Here is an 8,200-nt window from a genome sequence, read left to right as displayed (position 1 = left end):
AAGGAGAGGCCTGCGCCAAGAAGCAAGAAGAACGACAAAGAAAATGTGGGAGAAAGGGATGCAGAGTTATTCTGTCAGTGGAGGGAACTGTATGAGATGTGAGGAATGTCACAATTCGGATAATGAGGAGTGAGCCAACCAGATCGGGGAGGGTTTTGAATGAACTACTACAGTAGGCCTACTACTTAACTGTTATGTTGTGTTATTTGTCTAAATTGTTATTAATGTGTTATTTTCAGGGTTTCATTTTGTTACCATCTATTTGCGATCTACGTATTTATATTCTATATGTATTTATGTATCTGAATTTCTATTGTTGAATTTATTTTAATTACAATTTTTGCACTATTTTGCTGATTTAACTCAATCTTCTAATCAATGTTGTATACAGCAGTGTTAATTTCAATGAATTGTTGCATTAATTGTTGCCAATGAAATGTTGCCTTAGTTATTCATAATAATACATTTTTAAAACTTGAACCTTTTTTTCTGTTACCTCACTTTGAAAGACATTTAATACAAATCCAGTCCGGGTTTTCTTCTCAATAAAAATAGCAAAATCAAGAGGAAGTTAACATTTTTATAAAAAAAAAAACAGTACTGGGTTTGGTGATGTTCCATATTGTCTGAATCAGCTTTGTTTGTGTTCGTTTATGTGCTAAAAGAGTGACTTGGAGAGCTGTCATTGACTTACGTAAGTCAATGAGGGGCACATTTTGAATTATAGATTTATAATTTCTAACTACACAACCCAAACCTCTGCCAAAGTGGTCATGCCCTTTAAGCAAACAAATACATAATAATAATCAGAGAAGGCCTAGTTCCTCCACCCCTGCTACCGGTCAGTGTTTCACTGGGCAGGTGATCCGTTTGGCACGGATATCAAAGACACCACTTGAACACCCTACTCTGGGATGGCGAACATTCAGCAAAATAGCTGATCTACAAGCTTGCAATGTAAGATTTGGTGTTGAGGGGAAAAAAATACAAATCTAGTGACCTATATTAGAGCCCTGGGGGACCCCGGTCAACTAAGTATATTATTGCTGTCGGGGAGAAACCTCTTATTTCCATATTTGAACTTTTTGGTGTTATTTCGTAAATTAACGTCCTACTTGATAATACTACAGCGTCACTAAAAGTATAAAAAATAGCATATCTGCAAGATCGCAACACTTCTCTCTGCTACTACTAGATCTGCTACTTTAGCAATTTCTGTATTTGAATCCTGAAAAGTAACATTGTCTCTGTCGTATAGCATCGACAGAGACGATTAACTCATCCAGTGCCATTGACGCGTTTGACGTGTTTTTTTCCCAAAGGCCCTCGGTGCTAATGACCTGTTTGACGTGTTTCTGTTTTATTGTGGTTTTATAAAAGATTGCGCTGTTCTCTAACACCCGAGTTAGTAATCACTTTCAACTCACAAGGATCCGGAAACGGTGGCAAGGACTTGTTATGGAGTGGTAGGTCAATGCTATGGGCCACATGCTGTGTGGCTCTGTGAAACTGGCAGTTGTGTGTGCATGCAATATGAATCTGTTCCAAATAATTTATTACAGCAAAGGAAGCAATCCAGCCCCCAGGGGGCCACCCGATAGCCAAGTGGATACCACATGGGCTCTAATAGGCTCTATTCACAGCAACCATATTATGAAGACATTCACAGGTGTTACCAATGATACTAATGAAGGCTCTGTTCCATTCTGGTCGGACGGAGTCAGGGTGCTGATATTGTGCATGTTGGTCACTGGAAACACTCCCAAATGGCCCTTTACGGGTGTGTAACTCTGAGAGTTATGGGGGTCGTGGAAATCTGAAATTCAAAAATGTGAGAACCACTGTGCTACACTAAATGGAACAGAGCCTTCATTAGTATCATTGGTAACACCTGTGAAGGAAGCGATAATATGGCTGCTGTGCATAGAGCCTATGACTGACTGCTGCCAGTCCCTGGTTCGATTCCCTGCGGCCCAGACAATCTTCTGCAAGTGACTTCCTTGCTCTACGTGTGCATTTGGATTAGAGGTTAGGTTTGATAGTTGGAATCAGAGTTAAACATGTACTTAGTGGGGTGCCAGTGTTGTCAACTAAAAAAATAGCTGATCTTTAAGCTGACAACGCCGACGCTAAATTGCTAAATAAATGGCTGTCCTAAAATGTTGATGTCCTCACAAGTATAGTAATACAAACCTGTGTGTGTGTGTGTGTGTGTGTGTGTGTGTGTGTGTGTGTGTGTGTGTGTGTGTGTGTGTGTGTGTGTGTGTGTGTGCGTGTGCACGTGTGCGCGTGTGTGCGTATGTGTCAACGCGAGATGGAGTTCTTCCTCCTCATCAGCGTCGACAACAAAATGACAGAGGTGATATGCAAATTCATAATATGCAAATGAGGGCCCTGCTCTTTCTCTGGAGCTCCCTGTCACCACGGTGACCTCCGAGAGCCCTCCTCTTTGTAGAGATGTCCGGTCTCCAGGCACACACCATGTGTCTAGTAGAGCCATATGAAATCCGTGTTAACGGAATCGCGGACGGAATCGCGGAAATGACCAATAAAAATGGAATTGGAATAAAACACGGAATATTGCAGAATTTGGAAAATAAAAAAAAATCGCGGTAAAATATTTTTTTTTACCGCAATTTTTTACAAATCCACGTGTTTTCCAAACAGTAAAATCCACGTAGAAATAGTCTTAGAAAGACGATAGAAACAATAATACATGGGCGACGCCATTTTGCGCATGCTCAGACCGAATTAGACCGAATTATTTTGGGAACATTTTTGCGTATAACACAACAAGGGCCATGTATGGACTGTTATATCTTGAACATTTATTCATTTCCACTTACCAGACACTTTTTTTATGGTAAAAATGAGCATAAAAAGCAAAATACAGAATTCAGAAATATTAAAATGGAAAAAACAGAATTTGGGAAAAAATAAAACGGAATTGGGAAAAAAATAAAACGGATTTCATATGGCTCTAGTGTCTAGTCTATCCCTGTTTCAATGCACCAGCCCAGGGGTCTTCAACGTTTTTCAGGCCAAGGACCCCTTAGCTGAAAGAGACAGTGAAGCCGGAACCCCCCTCTACATAGACGTGTTTGACAGCACTATCATTATTGTTGTGTAACTTAGTTTTTGTGTGTTCATTTTCTATTAATATGTTGGATTCATGTGAATGTGCATTATCAGACATTTAACCACTTGAACCCTCAATGCTTAGTAAGCTTGTCCTTTGGCGCTGTACTTGATCTGCTCTCTTTTCCCTTTACACCAAACCTTGTTGCCGTAAATAGCAGATCTACTAGCTCACAATCTGCTATTTTCAGCCAACGTTCCCCTCAGAATAGGGATGCTAGGGTTAAAGTGGTTAATGTAAATACATTAATAAAAAGAAAGATCTTCTATCACCCAAAGATTTGGTGGCCCCCCTGTAGTAACTCAGAGGACCCCCTGTACATGCACTAGACCCCTGGTAGATGGCTCGCCCGAAACCCATGACCTTGTGGTCCAAAGGCGAGTGCTCTGCCGACCCGGACACAACTCTGTTACAAGACTAATCCCGGGGTCTGTGGAAAAGTAACTTCCCACCAGTTCAACAGTACACTAGCATCCGTATCATGGTGGGAACGTTTGCCAGAAAATGGCAAATCAGCTATTTTCGGCAAAGACATTCAAAGGGGTTGAAAAAAGAGCGGACCAAGTGCAGAGCCGACCCTGGTCAACTGAGTATTAGTAAAGGGTAACTTCAACTAAGTATGGAGCGTTGAAGTGTCTTGAGGTTCAGGGTTTAGTTTTGGGGTTCACAACAGTTCTGTAGATGTTGACCAACAAAGTTTACACTGTAGCTGTGAAGAGTGTTAAGAGTGTAAATCAATAGAGAAAGAGCTCAGACGTGTAACAGCGTGTGTGTGCATGTGCGTGTGGGTGTGTGTGCGTGCATGTGTTGTGCATTGTTGCATGGTTTCAGCCTGGGTCATACAGTGGTGGAAAGTAACTAAGTACATTTTGTTGTCGGTTAGAAACCTCTTATCTCTATATTTTAACGTTTTGATCACACTACAGCGTCACACAAAAGTATCAAAAGTAGCAGGTCCTCAAGCTTGAAACGTAGCGCGAAACGTAGCCCGAAGCAACACATTTTGAGCTTGTAGATCTGCTGTTTGCTATTTTTTTATTTGAATACCTAAAAGTAACAGTTTTGAACTTGAGGTTTCTACCTGACAGAGTATCTTCTATATTGTGGTATTGATACTTTTACTTGAGTAAAAAAAAGGTTTCTACCGGTCAGCAACGAAACCCAGCTGTCTCCGTTGCTAAGGCCTCAGGGGTTGCTATGGAAGCGTCTCCCGGGAAACGGGAGGACGGCAGTGTTTCAGGGAGTTCAGACGTGTTTCTAAAAGCGGAGGAGAGAAGAAGAAGAGGCGTGGGCGAGAGAGAGAGAGAGAGAGAGAGAGAGAGAGAGGGGGGGGGGGGGGTGAGGGCGAGCGAGCGAGATGTCACTGTGAGTGTTAGTTTTGTATTGCATTACTTCATCCAACTGGTCATGCCTGAGGGGAGAGAGAGAGAGAGAGAGAGAGAGAGAGAGAGAGAGAGAGAGAGAGAGAGAGAGAGAGAGAGAGAGAGAGAGAGAGAGAGACTGCATAATGAAGTGCATAATCTAGAGTGTCTCAATAGGCTACGGTGGGCCAGGAGGATATTGCATGTGGGCCCCCAAATAATTGGCGAAAAACTATCATTTTAATGATAATACGACATATGAAAGAAATTAGGGCAATAAAAAGGCATGGTATTTTTTTGTGGAAAGCTTGAAAAAATAATGTATATTTTGATACCCATGAATAGGAACTTAAAGTGTACGACCTGATGCAAACATGAACACAATCGATTGATCATGTCGTCTCTGTTGGGTGGAAACCTTATGTCCAAAACTGTAGCAGATCTACAAGATCGAAACGCGTCGCTTCATACCGCGTTTTGAGCTTGCAGATCTGCTACATTTGATGCTCTTGTTTGACACTTTCATTTAATTTCATTTAAATAAACATGCTTTGAAGATGCATGTGGCCAGACGGGTGATCCAGGGAAGGTTGGGAGCCTCTGGACTACTCTATTGAAATGGTCATGTGAACACAATTATTTTGTTTCCAAAACCGGAGTTGCTTTTTCCTCCTCCAATCTTTATCTTGTGTATCTCTCTCAGGTAGATAGATCAATCTTGATTGATTGATACCCGTGGGGAAGGTCAGGTGTCATAACAGCACCACAGCAAGCATGAAACAACAGGACAGATAGAAGACACATATAATAGAAGACACATACAAGTAAAGATTCTAATGAAAAGTCAAATAGAAGCAGACTTAAAGCTTGATCTAGTCATCAACACTCTGACCGACAGGATAGCATAATAACTTATGCTATGTTTAAGCTATTACTAAATTAAAATATATAGGCTTAATATAATGTTCTATCTATCTATCTATCTATCTATCTATCTATCTATCTATCTATCTATCTATCTACCTACCTACCTATATCGCTCATGATGATGACTGTGTGCAGTGGACGTGAGCCTGGTTGCCATTATCATAATATTGCTATGCATGTAAACACTTCAATCCAATTATTGCCATAACCTGATTATTCCCAGTAATCAGAGTATTAGTTTGCATGCACACTCATTCACAGAAAGCGCATGACGCCTAGGTTTCCAGTAAATATGTAATTAAACCAAGCGACTTCGATGGACACCCGGTCGTTGCACAGCTAGAAATACTTCTCTTTTAAGTTTGAACACTGATTATATCTCAAAGAGACGTATTTGTGTGGGTCTCTGTTTGTGATTGAATAGACAAACTATAGAATAGGACATAATAACTGCACACTGTTAATCATTAGTTAAGCATTAGTAAATACTTAATTCTTCATGAATTCACCATTGTAAAGCATTATTCATACAATACTAAGCATTAGTAAATACAGTTTTAAACGTAAATTAAATCTAATTTATAAATTAATGAATTATAAAGCACTATAGTTCTTACTTCAGATGGGCTCAAACCAAATACTTGAGCCCATCTAAAGTCAGGACTATCTCTGCCTTATAAAGCATTTATAAATGAGATGGAAGAAGTGATATAGAAACGTTTATACTAATGTTTATCAATGTATGCATAATGCTATACAAATGATGTACTGATGCTTAATGCTTAATAGTGTATAGTTATTATAACGTGCTACCATGTTTTGCAAAAAGTAGCCTAACCACTAAATGTGTCACATAAATGTAGTGGAGCAACATTTCAATATACAACTAAATCAATGTAACAACTATTCAATATATTATAAATAACAATACTTTAATATTTGCCTCTGAGATGTACTGTAGTGAAGTAGAAGTACAAAGGGTAGCACTTTACAATAATGACCCGTTATAAAGCATTTATAAACGTTTAGTAGTTTGTAGACTATTAACAAATCATTAACAACCTGTTTGTTGACATTCGTAAATGATTACTAAAACCTTTATAACTACAGTTACAAATCATTTGTAAAGTATTAGTAAGTAGTGAACTATTCATGAATAAGCCATTTATATACATCTGTAAAAGATTATTAAATCATTTGTAACGACCCATTCTAAAGCATTTATAAACGTTTATAAGCAGTTTGTAGACTATTAACAAATCATTAACAACCTGTTTATTGACATTCGTAAATGATTACTAAAACCTTTATAACTACGGTTACAAATCATCTATAAAGGTATTAGGAACTATTCATGAATAAGCCATGTATAATGCATCTGTAAATGATTATTAAATAATTTGTAACTGATGTTACATAATATATACAAGCTATTGGTAGCTTGTTCATGTTTAACATATGCTTTGTTAAACATTCCTAAAGTATCTATAAATCCTTAGTACATGTTATTATGTGCCCTATAGTAAAGTGAAGACAGTTCATCATTTACAACTGTCTGTTAATGTGTTTGTTCATGTTTAACATGCTTTGAAAAACATTCCTAAAATATCTATGAATCCTTTGTACATGTTATTATGTGCCCTACAGTAAAGTGAAGACAGTTCATCATTTATGACTGTCTGTTGTAAACCATTTGTGGTGTTAGCGACCAAAAAAGTCACTACAAAGTACTACCAATCAACTCTAGATTGGAAAACCTGTAACTCTCAGCCAACAGCTTAGCTCAACTGGTAGAGCGTCTGTCCAATAACATGACTTGACTTGACTTGAGTGGGTTCGATTCCCACTCGAGTCAAGTGTCCCCGGTAACTTGAGGCAACGGATAAATTGACTGATATCCTTAGTGATGCTTCCCTTTGCAGACTAACTTCTAGAAAAACAAGTTAAAACCACCAGGAAACCTGTAACTCTCAGCCAACAGCTTAGCTCAACTGGTAGAGCGTCTGTCCAATAACATGACTTGACCTGACTTGAGTGGGTTCGATTCCCACTCCGAGTCATGTGTCCCCGGTAACTTGGGGCAACGGATAAATTGACTGATATTCTTCGTGATGCTTCCCTTTGCAGAATGACTTCTAGAAAAACAAGTTAAAACCACCAGGAAACCTGTAACTCTCAGCCAACAGCTTAGCTCAACTGGTAGAGCGTCTGTTCAGTAACATGACTTGACTTGACTTGAGTGGGTTCGATTCCCACTCGAGGCAAGTGTCCCCTGTAACTTGGGGCAACGGATAAATTGACTGATATCCGTATAATAACTTGTAGGAGTGTGCTGGTTCAAATCCAGTTCAACCCAGGACCGAGCGGTCCTGGGTTCGATTCCAACTAACGTCAAGTCCCCGGTAAATTGGGGCAGCGGGCAATTTATCCGCTGTAAAGTCAAGTCATGTTATTGGACAGACGCTCTACCAGTCGAGCTATGCTGTTGGCTGAGAGTTACAGGTTTCCTGGTGGTTTTAACTTGTTTTCTAGAAGTTAGTCTGCAAAAGGAAGCATCACTAAGGATATCAGTCAATTTATCCGTTGCCCCAAGATACCGGGGACACTTGACTCAAGTGGAAATCGAACCCACTCAAGTCAAGTCAAGTCATGTTATTGGACAGACGCTCTACCAGTTGAGCTATGCTGTAGGCTGAGAGTTACAGGTTTCCTGGTGGTTTTAACTTGTTTTTCTAGAAGTTAGTCTGCAAAGGGAAGCATCACTAAGGATATC

Source organism: Gymnoscopelus microlampas (assembly GCF_963454915.1).
Source record: "Gymnoscopelus microlampas genome assembly, chromosome: 2".
In the NCBI taxonomy this organism is placed as follows: Eukaryota; Metazoa; Chordata; class Actinopteri; order Myctophiformes; family Myctophidae; genus Gymnoscopelus; species Gymnoscopelus microlampas.
Note: the sequence above shows the minus strand (reverse complement) of the source record.